The 19,955-nt window shown below is 45.5% G+C and overlaps 1 pseudogene; it reads right to left on the reverse strand.

The window, feature by feature from the left end:
* Positions 1-17,104: 17,104 nt before the first annotated feature.
* LOC142840118 (solute carrier family 35 member E1 pseudogene) lies at positions 17,105-18,667 on the reverse strand (annotated as a pseudogene).
* Between the last annotated feature and the right edge of the window lie 1,288 nt (positions 18,668-19,955).

A 19,955-nucleotide genomic window follows, 5' to 3' on the forward strand; every position in this document is an offset into this window, starting at 1 on the left:
ATATACTTTGTTTAACAAATTAAGAACAGTTACTAAGGCAGTCAAATGATTCCAAGAGTTGGGGCCCAGGATAAAGAGAAATCCCAAAGTTTTCCATCAGTGTGAGTTGTGGACTGTGTGCACTGCACGGATCGCAGGCAGCAGTGTGTGGGCTGGCGTGTAGGTCATGAGCCAGGGAACATTGAGCAGCAGCCTGCTGCATCTGAGAGTCAGCTAAAGCCGTGGGTGGGAGAGTCAGTACCCAATGTGCCACATGGCTGGTGGACTGATCCAAAAAGTGTGAACTGGGCCCCACAATGGGGGACCAGATGATGGCTGAAGATAAAAAATAATCCCACACTAGTTCAGAATTACATATAATAAAGTGTTACTTATATAGGGAAGACTCACAGATCACTGTCTTAAATCACAATCCTCTGCATGAACAGGGAACAGGAACAGAGCCTAGCAGCCAGAAGTGAGAGTCTAAAACAAGAGAGTGAGTGCATGCTTTACAGCTGCATTTACAGTATAAGAGACTATGGCCAAGTGGGCTGGTATCTTAAAGGCTATTGGCTGAAGGAGTGCAAGGATCTCACACGGCAATGTGCTGCATACATTTACACAATGGAGTACTACACAGCGGTAAAAAACAATGGCATCTTGAAATTTACATGCAAATGGATGGAACTAGAAAAATCCATCCTGAGTGAGGTAACCCAGACCTAGAAAGATGAACATGGTATGTACCCACTCACAAGTGGATAGTAGATGTAAAGCAAAGGATAATGAGTCTATAGTCATATATATATCAGCTAAGTAACAAGGAAATCCTCTGGGAAGGGAAAACAAACAACATCTCCTGAGAAAATTGGGAGTGTGGGGATAGGAGAGAGAAGAGAAGGTGGGAGGGGAGGAGAGAAGGAGGGGATAGGAGAACTTGAGGGAATGGAATGGTTGAGATGGGGGAAAGATAGACATGGTGAGCAAGGAGAGAGATATCTTGATTGAGGGAGCTATTGTGGGGCTAGCAAGAAACCTGGCACTAGAGAAATTTCCAGGAATCCACAAGGATGACCCCAGTTAAGACCCTAAGCAATAGTGGAGAGGGAGCCTGAACTGGCATTGCCCTGTATTCAGATTGATGACTATCTTAAATGCCTTCATAGAACTTTCATCCAGCAACTGATGGAAGCAGATGCAGAGATCCACACTGGAGCACTGGGCTGAGCTCCCAAAGTCCAGTTAAAGAGTGGAAGGAGTGAGAATATGAGCAAAGAGGTCAAGACCATGATGGGGAACATCCACTGAAACAGTTTACCTGAGCTAATGGGAGCTCAGCAACTGTAGCCTAACAGTGAGGGGAACAGCATAGGTGCAAACTAGGCCCTCTGAATGTGGGTGACAGTTGTATGGCTGAGGCAGACTGCAGGGCCACTGGCAGTGACACCAGGATTTATCCCTACTGCTTGTACTGGCTTTTTGGAACCCATTCTCTTTGGAAGAATACTTTGTTCAGCCTAGATATAGTGGGGAGGGCCTTGGTTCTGCCTCAAAGCAATGTGTTAGACTTTGTTGCCTCCCCATGAGAAGCCTTACCCTGTCTGAGGAGTAGATGGGGGTGGGATAGGTAGAAGGTGGAAGGAGGAGGGGAGGGATTAGGAACTGGATTTGGCATGTAAAATGGGAAAAGATAGGTTTTTTAAAAAAAAATAAATTAAAAAAAGAAAGAAACTTGCTGCAGATCTGGGCCTGAACCAGGGCTACTGGATAGTGGTGAATGAAGGTGCTGACGGGGGACAGTCTGTCTACCATATTCATCTCCATGTTCTTGGGGGTCAGCAGATGAATTGACCTCCTGGCTAAGCAGGTTGGAGATAATTTTCCCTTCTCTAGGTAGTGACTCAGTTGGCATGCTTCAGTATGCTAAATGGTACACATAGTTTTATCTTTTATTTTTTATTATTTTTTAATTAATTAATTTATTTATTAAAGATTTCTGCCTCCTCCCCGCCACCGCCTCCCATTTCCCTCCCCCTCCCCGATCAAGTCCCCTTCTCTCATCAGTCCAAAGAGCAGTCGGGGTTCCCTGATGTGTGGGAAGTCCAAGGACCACCCACCTCCATCCAGGTCTAGTAAGGTGAGCATCCAAACTGCCTAGGCTCCCCCAAAGCCAGTACGTGCAGTAGGATCAAAAACTCACACACATAGTTTTACATGTTTATGGAGAAACCGAAGAGATCATTTCAAATCCTGTGCCTAATAAAAGACATTGCTGCAAAAAAAAAAAAAACCAACAAAAACTAGCCAGTACACTGGGTTTGGTGAGCATATGCCTTTAAATCCCATGACTCAGCAGACTGAGCGCCATACATGTGAGGTCAGCCTGGTTTACATAGTGAGTTTCAATACAGCCAGGGCTATGCAGAGGGGCTTTTTCTCAAAAAACAAAAACAAAATAACAAGCAAAAGAACATAATGTTGGGGAATGAGAAATGGTTCAGAAGTTAAGAACACTGGCTGCTTTTTCAGAGGACTTGGGTTCAATTCCCAGCACCCATATGGTAGCTCACAACTATCTGTAACTTCAGTTCTAGGGGTTCCCATACCCTCTTCTGGTCTCCAAGGCACTGCATGAAAGAGTTGCACAAATATACATGTAGACAAAACACTCATACACATATGAAACATTTTTTTTAATTTAAAGATATAATGTTGGCAAAATTACACTCGGTTTGTCTGAGTTAATTTTTATTTTCAAGGAGTAGTGATTAACTTTCCATGAAGTAAACAAAAAAAGTCTGCAGGGGAGAAGAATCAAAGTTCATATTGGTTATGCCTGCCTGCCTGCTGACATGCTCCTTGCCATGATGATCACGGATTACCCCTCTGAGACTGTAACCAAGCACCCAATAAAAGTCTGCACAGCGCCGCAGAACGGCAGGGCCAACATCTCTCACACACACCAATTTCAGCTCCTTCAGGGATAAACTCAGGAGTGGTAGAGTCAGATCACAAGGACTTTCTGGCACCTGCATTGTTTTCCAGGGGGTCCTTGCTAATTTGTATCGTTTCCAACAGCGTCTAAAGCTCGGTCCCCTTGTCTCATCTCCATGTGTAAGTGCTATCAGTATTTTCACAACGGCTGTTCTAACTACAGTGACGTGGAACCTCATGTTACCTTTGACTTGTAATGGATGAGTGGATGCCAGGACCGCAGGGCCATGGGAAGCACTGGCTTTCCTGCAGCCTCCACCAGCCCTGCTGCCCTGCCCTGTCTTGTAGTTGAGCCATGCCCTCAGCTGGCCTGGCTGTCTTACTTTCCATCTGCCCCTTCATGTGCATGCCATGAAGATAGCAGGGTTATTACTATCCACTAGATTCCCCCGAGCCAAAGCCCTAATGGTCGTTATCTGCTTTCTCTTCTCCATTCTCACTGGCTAGGGAGCCCTGCAGATTCACCTGGTAAAGATTTCTTGGTCTGTATGCTCTGCTGTATATGTACACGAGGTCATTACCGATTACTAGTTATGGCTTCGACTTAGAGCCAGACTCTTCCCACAGCCACACAGCATACTGGCCCTACAAGCAGTTGGGAGTATGCTTCTCTTCCTGTAACCACCATAAGCCTTTCACTTGGTGAAACTCGCCTGCTGAGTTTCCACACTCCCTAGCCGAGCCTATAAAAGTCCTTATTTCTTGCCCTCAACCTGCTTCCCGGGCTTCTCCCAACCCCACCCCTTTGGTGATATTTCATTTGTATTTTAATAAATAAAGCTCGCCTGACTTCAGAGAGTAAAACAGCCCCACTGGTCAGCCTTACAGACCAGGCAGTGCTCTTAACGACTGAGCCATCTCTCCAAGCCATGCATTGGTTCTTCTTCAAGTTGCTTTCTCCTCTTCATCTATGTTGGCCTAGTGTGCAAGATCCAGCATGAGGATCACCTCTAGAACTCCTCACAGATTCTCCAAACTCCGGTGGTTAAATTATCTGTGTTCCTTTGATACTTCATTGTTGGTGGTTGTTTTACTTTTTACTCTCTGCTCTTTTGGGGGCCCACCACACACCTCCTAAATAAATACAAGATTTATTCTTTCTCATGAATGCTGGCCTTAGCTTGGCTTGTTCCTTGCCAGCTTTTTTTGTAGACGAGGCTGGCCTCGAACTCACAGAGCTCCTCCTACCTCTGCCTCCCAAGTGCTAGAATTAAAGGTGTGCGCCACCACCGCTCGGCTACCTTGCCAGCTTTTCTTACATTGTCCTATCTCCCTTTTGCCTCTGAACTTTTATATTTCTCTATTCAATATACCTTTCTTTATTTCCTACTCTATGACTTGCTGTGTAGCTGGGTGGCTGTCCCCCGGAGTCCTCTCCTTCTCCTATTCCTCTCTCTCTCCCCTAGATTGCTCCTCCTATTTATTCTCTCTGCCCGCCAGCCCCACCTATCCTTTCTCCTGCCTAGTCATTGTCCATTTGGCTCGTTATTAGACCAACCAGGTGTTTTAGACAGGCAACGTAGCACAGCTTCACAGAGTTAAACACGTACAACATAAAAGAATGCAACACATCTTTGCATCATTAAAGAAATTTTCCACAGCATAAATGAGTATAACATATCTTAAAATAGTATTTCACAATATTCATGGTGTTTCTTCTTTTGTGGTGCTAGGGATTAAACTCAAGACCTCAAGCAACCTAGGTAAGTAGTGTTGCACTGAGCTACACCCACAACCCACATTTTTAGATCCGCAGTCTACTGTTCTTTCAGCTGAGCTACCTCTGCCACGTCTCTAAAAATAAAAAATTGTCCTTATCCTTACTTCTCTGTGAATTTTCCATATTATGATTCACAGGGATACTCACCTCAGCTGGCTGAGACAGGGTTGACCATATAGAGATGCTCAGGGAATCTTTAAGATCAAATCTAGTTAGCGTGGGTAATGGGCTGGACATACAGCTTGGCTGGTAGAGCACTTGCCCAAGTGTTGGAGCCCCGCTCCAACCTCATCACTGTGTACACAGTGAATGATGGTCCCTTCCTACAATCCCAATGCTGGAGAAGTGGAGGCAGGAGGATCAGGAAGAATTCAAGGTCATCCTTGCTTAGAGAACAACTTTAAATCCAGACTGGGACACGTGAGACCCTGCGTCAAAAACAAAACAAAACAAAAACCAAAAACCCAAAACAAAACAAAAAAAACCCTATAAGAAAATAAATAATCTGTTCAGATACTTATTAATGAAGACTTTGAGGCTTCATGTGAGCCTATTTGCCTTGAAGTACGGCCTACAATAATAGAAACAAGGGGTTATGATGAACAAGTCAGCATGATATTTGAATAATGAGTAACCTGTCTATATTTACTATACTTTGTTTAAAGCAAGGTAGACTATGTAGCCCTAGTTTGCCTGGTACTTGCTATGTAGATCAGACTGGCCTCAAACTCACAGAGATCTGCCTGCCTCTGCCTCTAGAGTACTGGGATTAAAGGTGTTCAATACCAGGTGTGGCTTAAAATCAATTAATGATAATAATAATTTTAGTAAAATAGGGATAAAAGGATATTTTTACCCAAACACATATCACATATGCACATCTATGTGTTTGTAGATTTGTTTTGTTTTGTTTTGTTTTGTTTTTGAGACAGGTTCTCCCTATGTAACTCAGGCTAGGGTCTACTCTGAGATCCTCCTGCATCAGTCTTTGGGTTTTTTTTTTTTAAATTATAGTCTACACAACAATGCTCAGCTAACACATATTCTTTTTTTAAGCAGTGACTCACCAGATTCTGTGGAATAGAAACTTTCCCCGTCCAATAAGGAAAATGAAGCTAGGTGTGGTGGCAGATGCACAGCTTTAATCCCAGCCCTCAGGAGGCAAGGCAGGCAGATCTCCATGAGTTCAAGGCCAGCCTAGTCTACATAGTGAGGTACAGGCCAACCAGTGAGACTCTAACATAAAACAGGCCCCTGCCCCCAACCCAGAGCATTTGGATTAGAGATGGCTTAGTGGTTAAGAGTACTTGCTGCCCTGGCAGAGGACCAAAGTCTTAGCTCATAACCACCTGTGATTCCAGTTTCAGGGTATCTAATGCCCCTTTCTGGCTTCTGCCAGTACTCTCATGTGCATACACACACACACACACACACACACACACACACACACACACATATTTCTGGTAGTGGTACTACAATTAAACAAAACATTAAAGACAATTTGGATAAGATGACTTACTGTAATCCAGGCACTCAAGATGATGAAGCAGAAGAATCACTGAAAATTCAAAGCTAGCCTAGAGTATTGAGTCAGAAGACTCTACCAAAATCTACAAACAACAAATGGTAGACAAAAGAACGAAAGTCTTAGACTGTTGAGATGGAATAAATTTTAATGCATATCTAGAAAACATGGAAAATCAGGGCAGTAGCCATATGAAAAATTGAAAAGTGAACTAAGAACCTGCAAAGAATGTATTCAAATAAACTTGTAAAAAAAAAGCTAAGAACAAGGAACATGTTGGAGAGAGAGAGAGAGAGAAGAGCAAATAATAAACTATACAGTTTACCTCTTTCATTAAGAGTTGCAGCTCTTACATTGAAAAAGCTGTCTTTTCTCCAGTGTATGTTGTGGTATCTTTGTCAAAATCAGATGGTTATAAGTGCCACAATGTATGAATTCTTTAATTTTAAAAATTTTGTATACATGAGTATTTGTTTAGGCACACACACACACACATTTCTCAGGGCACATTACTGATGATTCTAAGTGTTCTTAGGGTGTGCTCTTCAAGGTATCTGTAGCCTGGTGGTGAGACTGGAAATATGTATACGAGAAGAAAGTAACTCTTAACTACCTTGATCATAATATGCAATGATGGGGTTTCTTCGTTAGTCAAAAAGCGGCTTCTCTGTGGAGGCTCATTTTAAACTGAGACAGGACCCTCCCTGCAAGGGCTAAAAAGGCTTGAGGCAGAGGAGCTAGCTCTCGTGAGGATGCCCCAGATGGAGACGTGCTGATGATGTTGCTGCCAGGCCATTTGAGGTCAACAACACTGCAGTCAAAGGCAGATGAGTAATGTGGGCTGCTTAATGAAGCAGGGTGTTTGGGCTGCAGTTCAAGCACTGGGCTGGATTCCACCTGCACTGCAGTAAAGGAGGCTGTAGCCCTCCATGATCAGCCTTCTCCTGTGGGAAAAGGATCCACAGAAAGCAAGATAAGGTTGTAAAGTCTCTTCTAAGGACAGGTGTCTCTTATGAGCATGGTGGACAGAGGGAAAACACCAGTGGCTTGGTCACTTTGTCAGTCTGATTTTCAGAGGGTTTTGTGTGTGTGTGTGTGTGTGCGCCAACATGGGCAGAATGCATCCTGGATGGCCTGTTATGGCCTGAGGTGTTTCCCTCCCAAGTATGTATGTTGAAATCCTAATTCTCTGTACCTAAGAAGGTGACTGTATTTGAAGGTGGGGGTCTTCAAAGAGGTAATTAGGCAATTAACATAAAACCGTGTGTCAAGTTGGGAGCTTAGGTCCCAGCCCCTCACATCTATCCCAGCCCCCAGGCCTGGTCTGGACTCCAAATCCCAGCAGGCCAGGTCCTGACCCCTCCCTGGGGGTGGGTTCAGAACCACTTTTTCCCCAGGGTATTTAAATGAGCCCCCAAAAGAAGAACATGTGGTCCCTTCTGGTGGTCGCGTTCCTGTGGCTTCCAGGTTTCCCCTCGGGGCCACCCAAGAGCGCAGAACTCCCATTAAACCTGGGTATTTCTTAATTTGGCTTGTTTTGATTTGGCTTGATTGGGAATTTGGCGTCGGCAGGGAGCTCATGTTAGGAAAAATTCCTAACACCATGGTCAGTGGGCTAGACTCTAGTCCAATGTAACTGCCGTCCCTACATGAAGAGAAAGCTGATACAGATGTGCACGTGTGACCACAGGGAGAAGACACTTGCACATGGGGGTTAGTCTGGGGGGCTTCGTTGCTGCTGTTGGAACCACAGTTGTAAGCAATCTGCCCTGAAAAAGCCTGCTATCCACTGAGCATAGATTAAAATGATGGGCACCATAGCCCGAGGGCCAAGTGCTCACAGGGTAACAGCAGTTTAATTTTTTAAATGGCTTAAAACAAAAGAGATCTGTAATACCTGAAAGCAATCCAAATTTTGAGTTTCAGTCTCCACACCCATTGTTTTACTGGAATACCACTTCCGGCCTTTGTGTTATCTGGTGTCTGGCTTGAGAGGACCGACAGTAGGTAAGGCCAGCCTCAGCTACACACCAAGACCTCTGACTTAAGCCCTTCCCCACCTCTGGTCTATAAACCTCTGGCTGCCTTGGAAATATTATGTAGCTCAGCCTAGCCTCGAACTCATGGCACCTTTTGTGCTGTATCCTCTTGAGTGCTAGAATTAAAGGCGTGTGCTACCTTACCTGCCTCTATTTAGTAGCCGAAGTAGAGACAGTAGTAGAGTAAGTAGACGTAGAGCCAAAGGTCCTGTACCTCTGCCACTAGCCACATGTTCCTGTCTACCGCTTGTGCCAAGACACAAAACCCAGAGAGTCTAGTAGGTGCACATTAGACCCCAGGAGCTGCCACTAAGTAGGGTGTCTACCCAGCTTGAACACAATTATCTAATACTAATAAAAACTTGAAATCGTTTGTTTATTTAAGCATCCGAGTGAAATCTATCTGGCAGTTTTTGAATGTATGTTTCCTCTTATACTGAATTCCTCTTGCATTTGTCCTTTCATGAGTGTCTTTTTTTTTTTAAAGACAGGGCTGTCCCAGAACTTGCTTTGTAGAACAGGCTGGCCTCGAACTCACAGAGATTCATCTGCCTCTGCTTTCTGAGTGCTGGGATTAAAGGTGTGCACCACCATTGCCTGATTCACTAGTGTACCAGGGCTTCAAACAGTAAAACCATCCTGTGGTCATTAAGGTTCCGTAATGACGAAGCCCCATTGTCTGGCTCATTTGTCACCAAGCTCTGGGAGATGAGGTGTCAATTTAGGTACATATCTAAGTGACTTGCTTGCAGACTGTTTTGTGGCTCTGTATGTTATGTTCTTTGATGTCCTTCAGTCTAGGAGAGTCAGACTTTTGGTGCCCTGGACAGTTATAGTAGCTAGTTGGACTGCTAAGGTATACGCAGAACCAGTATTTCCATCGGGTGATTGACATCTTTCTTTCCTGTATCTCTTTCCAAATGTCTATATGTCAATGATCTATCATGAAGGTGTATTTTGGAATAGTACATATTTGTTTTCCTTGCAACAGTTATAAAACCCTAGCGACCAAACATAATTCTCAGCCTTTTGTGCAAAGGCGTCAGTCACTTGGGAGGGCATGGGCTTGTTACTTTATCCATAATGATTAAGCCCCATTCTCTTGTATACCCAGCTCAATAGCCTCTTCTTCCATGAAGCTGCTCCCAGCAAGCAGGTCCCAGTTATGAGCCATCAGCATCGGATCCAACAAATCTCATCTTCTGGAACAAATCGCATGGAGAATTTCTAAACAATTGTCTTCCAAGTTAAAATCAGCCTCCACTATTGGGAGTAAGGGACCTAGATTCAGAGTGCCAGGTGAAACGGTCTGATATTTCCCGTTCATCCCACTCTTAACCAGGATCCTCTTTTCTGTTTGCATAATGTCAGTACTTGAAAAAGTATAAATATCATAATAGACGTTCCCCCAATCAACGTCTTGCACTCTTATTTTTATCACAAGTGGTTGCAACCACCTGAAGGCAGAATGTCCATCCTTTGGATGTCTGTTCCAATTGTTCAGAGAAATCAGGCATAAGTTAAGGGGATTGGCTCTCCAAACATCTGAATCTGTACCTCTAAATCTATACCTTGAAGGGCTCTTAAGGGTTAGATAAGTCCAAGGCTGGTAGTGTTTCTTTAGTACTCTCAAATGCCCTCTGGCATTCTAGAACCCAAATATGGGCTATGATAGCGTTTTCAGGGTTTTGCAGAGATTTTACTATTATTCCAAAGTTAGGAACCCAAGTTTGGCGGAGCCGAATCATGCCTAGAGCCTCTCTCAGATGCCTCCTCCTTTCGGAACTTGTAATGGCATCATTAGTCATTTCTGGTTGGAAATTAAGTTCCCTTCTCTTTGAGAGCTGAGGTGATCAACTCTGCTTACAAATGAGAACTCTCTGTGAGATGACTCTTTGGATCCAGCACATGCCAGGTGATTTAGCATTGAAGAGGTGTTAAATATGTCAAGTAGACATTTTTCAACATTGGCGCTTGTGATCAGTTAATCAGCAACACACTGCAGCAAGACTCCTTCCAGTCTCAGAGCTCTTTTTGTTTCCTCTGAGACAGGATTTCTCTGTGTTGCCCTGGCTGTCCTGGAACTCACTATGTAGACCAGGCTGGCCTTGAACTCAAAGATCCGCCCACTTCTGCCTCCTGAAAGTTAGGACTAAAGGGGTGCACCACCATCACCCAGCTCATTTTCAGAGCTCTTAAGTTTGTGGGTAACATCTTACTAAAGACAGTCAGAGAAGTTTTGAAGGCCCAAGACAAACAGTATATACAATTTATATATATATAATATATTGATGGAGGAGAGTCATCTTTCTATCTGTTGTTTCATTGGTTAAGTAATAAAGAAACTGGTTGGCCTCTGATAGGACAGAAAATTAGGTAGGCGGAGTAGACAGAACAGAATTCTGGGAGAAAGAAGCCGAGTCAGGAGTCGCCATGATTCTCCCACTCCAGACAGACGCAGGTTAAGATCTTCCCTGGTAAGCCACCTCGTGGGCTACACAGATTATTAGAAATGGGTTAGATCAATATGTAAGAGCTAGCCAATAAGAGGCTGGAACTAATGGGCCAAGCAGTGTTTAAAAGAATACAGTTTCCGTGTAATTATTTCGGGTATAAAGCTAGCCGTGCAGGCGGCCGGGTGGCGGGGACGTAGCCCCGCCGCTCTTATTACTACAATATATAAATATGTAATGCTAATGTGTGTGTGTGTGTGTGTGTATGTGTGTGTATTTAAAGGCATGCACCACCACCACCCAACCCAACAGTGTATTTTAATATTCTGGATTAGTCTGATTTCTGTTCTTGGGATAAAACACTGATTAAAAGTAACCTGGGGTTTATTTGGCTTACCCTTCTACCTCACAGTTCGTCATTTAAAGAAGCCAGGGCAGGCACTCAAGCAGGATGTTGGAGGCAGGAACTGAAGTAGAGACCGCAGAAGAACGCTGCTTACTGCTGTGCTCTCCATCGCTTGCTCAGCTTTCTTTCTTCTACAATCCAAGTCCACCTGCCTTGGGGTGACATCACCCACAGTACGCTGGACACTCCTACATCAACCACCACTCAAGAAAATGCCCCACAGACATGCCCACAGACCTACGGTATGATGAAGGCAATTCTTCAGCTAAAGTTCTGTCTTCTTGGAGGACTCTGGTTTCTGTCAAGGTGATGAGCAGCTCACCAGCACATACTATTTCTTATTTGGGATCTTGCCAGTGAAAAGCAAATGACAGCTGAGGCTTGTTATTAAGAAGGCAAAAGCAACCATATTTAAGGTTAAAAAAAAAACAAACCAGAAAATGACCCACAGTCCTAATGTAAGCCAGTCAAAGTGTAAGAGTTTGCCACCGCAGGATGAACAGCCTATACGCTGCCATTAGGAGCTTTCAGTCCTTCAGCCTATCTATGTCCACTCACAGTCTCTTTCTTTCTTTCTTTCTTTCTTTCTTTCTTTCTTTCTTTCTTTCTTTCTTTAATTAATTAATTTATTATGTATACAGTGTTCTGCTTGTATGTACACCTGCATGCCAGAGGAAGACACCAAATCAACCACCATGTGGTTGCCGGGAATTGAACTCAGGACCTCTGGAACAACAGCCAGTGCTCTTAACCTCTGAACCATCTCTCCAGCCCCAACCACTCACAGTTTCAAACGGATGGAACTGAGTGTGATGCAGGATGATCCAGAGACAGATGAGCCCACGTTTAGGAAATTTTACACTAGTTCAATTCCTTCTAAAGCCTCTTTATCGGGGGGGGGGGGGCTTTCATTTCATCCAAAATATGATTCCCTTTTGAATAGTTTAAGGATGTAATTTTTATGAGTGTTTGCCTTCATGTACAAATGGATATCATGTATGTGCCTGATGTCCAAGGTGGTCAGATGATGGTGTTGGCTACTCTGGAGTTACAGGTAGTTGTGAACTACCATGTGGGTGCTGGGAACTGTAGGGCTATGACATTTTTTTTTCACTCTTTTGGCTCTTATGGGGGCCTGCCACCCAGCTCCAAAATAAATAACACAGAGGTTAGAAATGCCCGGTCTTAGCTTGGCTTGTTTCTTGCCAGCATTTCTTAACTTACATTATCCTGTCTACCTTTTGCCTCTGGGCTTTTCCCATTCTCTTACTTCTGTAAATCTTACTCTGTGGAGTACTGTGTAGCTGGATGGCTGGCCCCTTCTCTTCCTTCCAGATTTTTCCTTCTATATATTCTTTCTGCCTGCCATTCCCGCCTATTCCTCTCTCCTGTGTCACTATTGGCCAGTCAGCTCTTTAGTAGACCATCAGGTGTTCTAGACAGGTACAGTGTCACAGCTTCACAGAGTTAAACAAATGCAACAGAAACAAAGTAACAACCTTAGTATAATATTCCCCAACAGGGAGCCAAACCCAATTCCCCTAAAGAGCAATGAGTACTTTTTTTTTGTTTTTGTTTTTTGAGACAGGGTTTCTCTGTGTAAGAGCCCTAGCTGTCCTGGAACTCACTCTGTAGACCAGGCTGGTCTCAAACTCACAGAGATTCACCTGCCTCTGCCTCAGGAGTGCTGGGATAAAAGATGTACGCCACCACTGCTTGACTGACATTCTTGTCTTATAGTGGCCATGTTACCCGTTCTCATATCCTCTAGAGTTTCTGAACAACATTCATGTATTGTCAATAAATTTGACAGGTTTTTTCCTAAAAACGAAGAGGAATTTTTATTGTACTGCATGTATTTTGTTTTAGTTCCCTGGCTTAGTTACACCTTCCCCTTTTTTCCTATAGGGTACACCGCTTATGATGACATTGTGTCTGGGTTTCAGGTAAGTTCTACTGATGTAACAGCATCTCTAAGATCAGAGTGTGTGTGGCATGCTCCTGATGGAGGTACCAAGCCTCTTCAATGGTTCTGCCTATGGTTAAGCTTTCCATCTTTGAAGGAAGTACAACATTGAAAAGAGCTTAAATGACCCACCTGGGGCAATGAGCAGCAAAAGTAAAGACAAACCAGTCCTTTTCTGTAGATGATTTCACAGAGGTGGGATAGAGCTTTCGTTTAGCAACTCTCGGGCTGAGAAAGAACTAAATAAAGCCTTGTAACATTCTGTAGGCTAACCACACTCATTCAGACCTCAAACCAGCTAATACCTTAAGGAGTGTCTCCCTTCTCTCCAGTAGGATAGATGCTCACTAGGCAAACTGTCGGGTCTTAAGAGTGGTAGAATTTTCCTATTTCCCTCTCTTATGATAGAGGAAACAGCTACAGTCACCTCCTCCTTCCCTATGGGATTAGAAGGTGCTGTGAGTTCAATACAAACTAGGGATGGACTTGGAGCATTATAAAACCAGTAACAATAAAAATTGAAACAGCAGAAGTTTAGCTCGTTCTTAGAATCTTCATTCTGCAATAACATGAAAACTTCTACATAAAAATTTTCATTCCATTTGCCCACTTATTTTTGCTAAAAATGATTCTACTCATAAATTAATATAATGTTAAAAACCTTCAGGTATACATCTTTCACCATAATCTACTATAGGTCATATTCAATGTATCAGATCCTTCTTAGTCAGTCATCTATCTACCTATTGAAAGCTTACCATCTATTCGCCTGAAATCTCTAGCTCAGCCACCCCCAACCCCATTCTCTCTCTCCAAACCTCGCCCCCTCAGAAAAGCCGCCAAAAGCCCAGTTCTGCATTCTTGGCAGTGGCAGAGGCTCCCCCCACCAAGTTGCCAGCAGCTCAAGACCTTGCCTAAAAGCACACCATAACTGTGCACAAAGCTTTTGGAGAACACGCCCCCCACCACCTGCAGGGTATTTAAGACCCCTTCTTTAGACGAGCCACGTGGTTTTTCTCCTGTCCCATTCCCCTCCCCCCTCCATCTCTGGGGGTTGGAGGGTCACCTAGGGTGCTTTGCCGAAATAAACGTGGTCTTTTACTTTTTAATTTATCTTGATTTGGCTTGCTGCGTCAGAAAAACCTATCACCATCTGTCTTAGAAATTTAAAAAATTTTAAAAGTATTTAAATTTTTAAAAAGGATAGATAGGTGTTTTGCCTGGATGTATGTTTGCTTACCACTTGTGAGCCTGTTTTTTGTGGAGGCCAGAAAAGGGTATAGGAACCCCCACAATAAGAGTTATAGATCATTGTGAGTTGCTGCTGTAGGAATTCCAGAAGCCAGTAGCCTTTAAGTTACTTCCCACACCAGTAGACCAGGGCTGCACTCAAACTCAAAGAGATCCTCCTGCCTCAGACTCCCTAGTGCTGGGATCAAAGGTGTGCGCTACCACTGGCCGACACCTGTATTTGCTCAATTCTTTGACAATTTTATAAATGTATGTACTGTGTTTTGTGTTCTCTCATCTGACTCCCACTGAATCCTTCCTTCTCCTACTCTTGTACCTCTTTTTCTATTGTTTTATTTATTTATTTGTTTTTTATTTATTTGGGGCCACTGAACTTAACTAGGGTTAAGCATAGTTTAAAAATTTATTTCACATTTGGAATTTGGGTCACTTCCTTTTAGAATGCTTGTGGTTTACCTTGTAGATAGCATGACAAGGGTTGCTATTAAATCTCTCTCTCTCTCTCTCTCTCTCTCTCTCTCTCTCTCTCTCTCTCTCTCTCTTCCAGTTGCTGGAATTGGTTGCTGTTCCATGTTGGTGCAGAGGATTTCAGCTGCGAGTCTACCCCTAATTAAATAACCTTTTATTATACTCAATTCCGAGCTAGTGTGGGATTTCTTTTTTAGCGTCCTTCATCAAGTTGCCATATTAGGTACTAAGAATCAAACCCATCTTCTATGGAAGAGCAGCCAGCGGTCTGAACAGCTGAGCCATCTCTCCAGCCTCCATCTTAGAAATTTAAACACAGTAAGGCAAATGCCAGACCAAACAAACTTGTTTCAAAAAAACAAACATTCAAATTTCCTGAGAATTTTAACCTTTTGAAATTTATCGTACAATAATTAATTTCCCCATAACAATCAGAAAAGCTCCCTGAGCCTCAAAGGGAGAAGGACAGGTTATTTTCAACCACCTGGAAGAACAATGTAACCTGTTTCAGGTCTAAATGGTTATTTAGGCCTCGGATGCAGAGGTAAAAGTTCCACTTGTACACACAGACCCTGTCAGGTTCCCAGAGAACAATAACAAACCCAAAAGAAAGAAAAAGAAAAAAGAGGCTGGAGATATGGCTCAGAGGTTAAGAGCACTGACTCTTCTTCCAGAGGTTCTGAGTTCAATTCCCAGCAACCACATGATGGCTCACAGCCATCTGTAATGAGATCTGGTGCCCTCTTCCGGCCTGCAGGGACACATGCAAGTAGAATGCTGTATACATAATTAATAAATAAATCTTTGGGGAAAAAAGAAAAAGCCAAAAGACTAAGAAGTATTTTTCAAACAAAACCAAAGAAATAAGCACTTTCCAAACAACCCAGGCTTTAAGCCCTAAAGGTCAAAAACCTCCCTTTTTTATCAGCAAAGTATTTATAGGCAGTCAATGAATGCTGGAAGTGGGGCAAAGGGAGAAGCTCCGACACGTTAGGTCTGTTAATCTAGCCACTACATAGTACACTCCTTCAAGGAACTGGTTTAAAATTGGCTGTATTGGAGTTTTAGGAAGTACAACCACTATGGCACTAAATTTTCAGAATGAGTTAAAATTCCATGCTAGAGAAACTCATCCCATTCCATGCAATGAGGGTTGAACTTAGCCAAGTCTTGTTGTGCCCAGATTACCACCCCCAGAGAGAGACCACCAGAGGGGCCCAGACTGTAATAAGCAAGGTAAGGTTTAATCAGCATAATACAAACATGTTTGGAACTCATCTCCATCCCCGTTACAACAAGGTAGAGAGGAGTTGTATCTCCTCTGTGGGATAAGCTTTTTAAGGCATAACTACAAAGAGACTCTTTGAAGATGCTTTGGCACGGGTACAAGGACTTTTTGCTCCCTCCCATTCTGCTAAGTCAGCTTTTTCCTTGTTCTTAGAGCAAGGCTAGTGTTCTTGAGTAAGGCCATCTTTATCAGCCTGTACCAGGGGGCTGGCTGGGCTGAGCTAAGTGACCTTGTGCTCGGAATCTCCCGAGTGGGAGAGGGGAAGGCCACTATCTTCCTGGGAAAACATTCCGCTAGGAAATTTCTTCTCACCCCTTTGAGAACAAGGAGTGAGGGTCCCACAGTCTAAGTGGGATATTAAGGAAAGGGAATATGGCAGAGAGTGACGTCCTGAAGGCCCTGTACAAACCTTCCAGAATTGGCATATGAAAAAACAAGTTGGCAAAGAAAAAGATTATAAACCCCTACAATCATTTAAATGAGAATACCCGCCGTAGGTTCATATGTTTGACCGCTTGATTCCCTGAGCTGTTTGGGAAGAATTAGGAAGTGTGTGGCCTTGTTGGAGAAGGTGTGCCACTGCGGGGTGGTCTTGCCTGCTATTTGCAGATCAGAAGGGAGCTCTCAGCTACTGCACCCGCATGGTGCAGGCCTGCCTGCCCGCCACCACATTCCCCGCCAGCCATGATGGTCATGGACTAACCCTCTGAAACTGTAAGCAAGCCTCCCGTTAAACACTTCCTTTAAAAGCTGCCTTGGTCATGGTGTTTCATCACAGCAACAGAACAGTAAGACATTCCCCTTTCCAGGCCAACTAAAACATCTTACACTAGTGGCACAAGAACGGAGGTACTCCAGTGTTTATTGTGACATTAAAACACATACTTTGGGGGGCTATTTAATATGCTAGCGCTGTGGGGCTGGAGAAATGGCTCAGACGTTAAGAACACTGACTGCTCTTCCACAAGTCCTGAGTTCAATTCCCAGGGACCACATAGTGGCTCACAACCACCTATAATGAGATTTGGCGCCTTCTTCTGGTCTGCAGGCATGCATGCAGGCAGAACACTGTGTACATAATAAATAAAAAATAAATCTTAAAATAAAATAATTTTTAACCAGGCTGCTGGGCTTACAGAGGTGGTGCAGGAAGCTTGACCTGATGACACCTGCACGTCATGGCGGCTGAGGGCATAGGAGTTCGGGTGGCTCTGGCGGCCGTACTAAAAATGGTCTGTGAGGAGAATGTTGCGATACTGGAAGTCACCCTGCTGAGGAAACAGTGTACCATTGTGGGGCTTCTCTATTGGGCTCCGCAGATGCTCTCTGCTGCTCAGGTCTGACGTAGAGACAGGGAGGAGGTGGCGCCGAGCCTGCTAGTTTGCGTCATACTTGGTCTTGTTGTACACAAAGACCCCCAGGATGGCAGTCATCATGCCTAGCACATTGGTGCTGGTCACTGGATTGCGTAGCATGATGAGGGACACAGTGATGACCATGATCCTCTTGGTGGTGTTGGCCACTGAGTAGCTGAGTGGGCTGATGAGGTTGAGGATACTAAAGGCGATGACATTCTGTGCAAAGTTGCAGAATCCACTGACTGCCAAGAGCAGCAGTGTCCAGGGCCACTGAGACACAGGCCAGGTGGCTGCTGACCAGGAAGGTGGAGAGGTCCACGAGAACCCACGTGGGGATCATGAAGAACACGGCGTGGCAGCCCAGGATGTTGAGCAGTCGCAGGTGGTGGATCCTGGAGTCCCTCAACACCTTTTTGGAGAAGATGCTCTGAAAGGAGAAGCAGAGCGTGGCTGCCAGGGCACTGACCAGCCCCCACACGTCGAAAGACAGCTCTGTAACAGTGGCCAGCAGGACTCCACTGATGATAGGGACCAGTGACAGGTATACCTTGGTGCTCTGTTTTTCCTTCATGATGATCAGAGACAGGAGGACCACCCAGATGGGCATGGTGGCCTTGACGGTGTGCGCGTAGGACACCGGCACCTTCCAGATGCTAACGTGCGCCGACACCGACGCGAAGTACTTGCCGAAGGCAAGCGGCAGCACGTAGCGCGGGTAGAAGCGCGGCGGCAGCAGCGGGCCGGACGTCGGGCGCGGGCCGGGGCAGGGGCCCGACACGGGCGGCGCGGGCGGCACGCGCCAGGCGCGCAGCAGCGGCGGGAGCCCGGCGCACAGCGCCAGGATGTGGCACAGCGACACGGTGACCGGGAATGGGAAGGCGCTCAGGATCACCTTGTTGACCACGTTGCCGCCCGCGCTCAGCGCGTACCACAGCAGACACAGCGCCGCCACCCGTGCGCCCTCGCGCGCCCCGCCGCCACCCCCCGCGCCCACGACCCCCGCGCCCACGCCGAGACTCGCGGCTGCCGCCGCCGCCATCCCACTCAAGCGGCCGCCCCCTTCCCGCCGGACGACCGCCCGACGCGTAGCAGGCCAGCAGGGGAGCCTAGAGCCTGATGGGCTGTGGGACATGACCACAACATGGATGGCCACAGGCTCTGATCCTGGTTCACTCTTCTGCTCAGAGGCCATGCTCTGCTTTGGTGCACAGAGGTGCTCCCAGTACATGGCAGAGGTCTGATCTGAACTTCTGGTGACAACAGGGATCCACTCTGCAGAACTGGCTTTGCTGTGCCTGCAGTCCTGGAAGCTAGCAGGAGGTGGCATCTGGGGCTTAAAGGAGAGGACAGCGGGGCTGTAGTCCAGAGGTATGGAGAGCTGACACAGGTGCCATTACGTGTCCTCAGCAGCAGTGCTCCAGGATGCTCCACGGCAGTAAGCCACTTGCACTTTAGTGCTGCTGACGTGGGTGCCTACAGTGACCATCGGTTCATCAGTGATTGGTGTGGCCTTCCTCTGCCTGTGAGTGTCAGAGCAGGACACAGCCCTCCACTCCCGGTCTGAGTGGCCCTTGGACTCCAGAAGGGGTGGCCAGTGTTAACCTTGGTTGCACCCACACCCTTCTGATGTTACAGAAGGCAGGATGATGGTGATGGCAATTTCCCCAGAACCTCAAGTTTCCCTGGAGAAGCTTTGGAGCCTAGGTCCCGGCAGGCACTGCACCAGGCTAGCCAGTGGGTGGAAACCATCTTGATTCATTTCAAAATGTGGGATGTTTGTTACTGGAGCAGTCCCTTGGAGCTCAGTGGTAGCAAGGTAATGCTGAAACATCTTGAAGCTGCAGCCAGAGTAGCAGAAGATGAAATCTACACTCCAAATATAGTGTCGCTTGTCAGTGAGGAGATGTCCAGCCGATGGGACAGCCGGCCCATCTTAAGTTTTTAGTTAAGAGTCAGTTGAGGCTGGGATGGCGAAGTGCCTGCTCCGCGTGCATGTGTTGGTGGCTTCGTTCTCGAGCATCACAGAAAGCAACATAGTGGTGCGGGCCTACCTTTCCAGCACTCAGAAGCAAGGTCAGGGTCCTCATCTACATAGTTCCAGACCAGCCTGGACCACATGAGAGCCTATCTCAAGAAAAAGATCGGTTTTAGGGACCTGGCCTGCTGGAATACATCCAAGGGTTGAGCCAGGAGGATGGACATGAGTTTGATGCCAATCTGGGCTACATAATGAGACTGTCTCAAAAACAAAACGTTTGGGGACTCATCCTGGTGACCTACTCCTATGGTCCTAGCTGCTCAGGAAGCCAGGGCAGGAGGGTCTCCCAAGCCTGTGAATTCAAGGCCAGTGTGGCAATGCAAGGAGAACCTTTTGGTTCACAGGAATATGGATTCTGGTGTGGGCACAGCAGGCCAATGGTGGTACCTAAGGATTGTGACATGTTTTCTTTGGCAATCAAGGCACTAGTTTTGGGGTTTTTTTGTTTGTTTTTTTGTTGTTGTTAT

Source organism: Microtus pennsylvanicus, chromosome X (assembly GCF_037038515.1).
Source record: "Microtus pennsylvanicus isolate mMicPen1 chromosome X, mMicPen1.hap1, whole genome shotgun sequence".
Taxonomy (NCBI): Eukaryota; Metazoa; Chordata; class Mammalia; order Rodentia; family Cricetidae; genus Microtus; species Microtus pennsylvanicus.